Source organism: Acanthisitta chloris, unplaced genomic scaffold, assembly GCF_000695815.1.
Source record: "Acanthisitta chloris isolate BGI_N310 unplaced genomic scaffold, ASM69581v1 scaffold12746, whole genome shotgun sequence".
Lineage (NCBI taxonomy): Eukaryota > Metazoa > Chordata > Aves > Passeriformes > Acanthisittidae > Acanthisitta > Acanthisitta chloris.
The window spans coordinates 1-357 of NW_008676515.1; positions in this window are offsets into that span (position 1 = coordinate 1).

Below are 357 nucleotides of genomic sequence, written 5' to 3' on the forward strand. Positions count from 1 at the left end.
TTCCTTGGAGGACTCTGCCGAGGAGCTGCCAGGCTCTGTGTCCTCCTCCCTCCTCAGGGGCTCAGCTTCATACCCCCGCAGTGCTGGGGTACCCCAGCCCCCACTCGCCCCCTTCCCAGCCCAGGCTGCCCCTGGGCGCCCACCCCGGCCCCCCAGCTCAACCCCTGACCCCCAGACCTCCCCACGGCCAGCCGGGCGGTGGGCACGCAGGAAGGCTCGCATCTGCTCCTGGTTCAGTGAGCTGCTCTTCCTCTCCATGGCACTGGGCCTCTCCTCCTCATCCTCATCCTCTTCTTCCTCCTCACAGATCTGCTGCAGGGCTGGGGTGCTCTTGGTGATGGTGGTGTCAACGGCAGG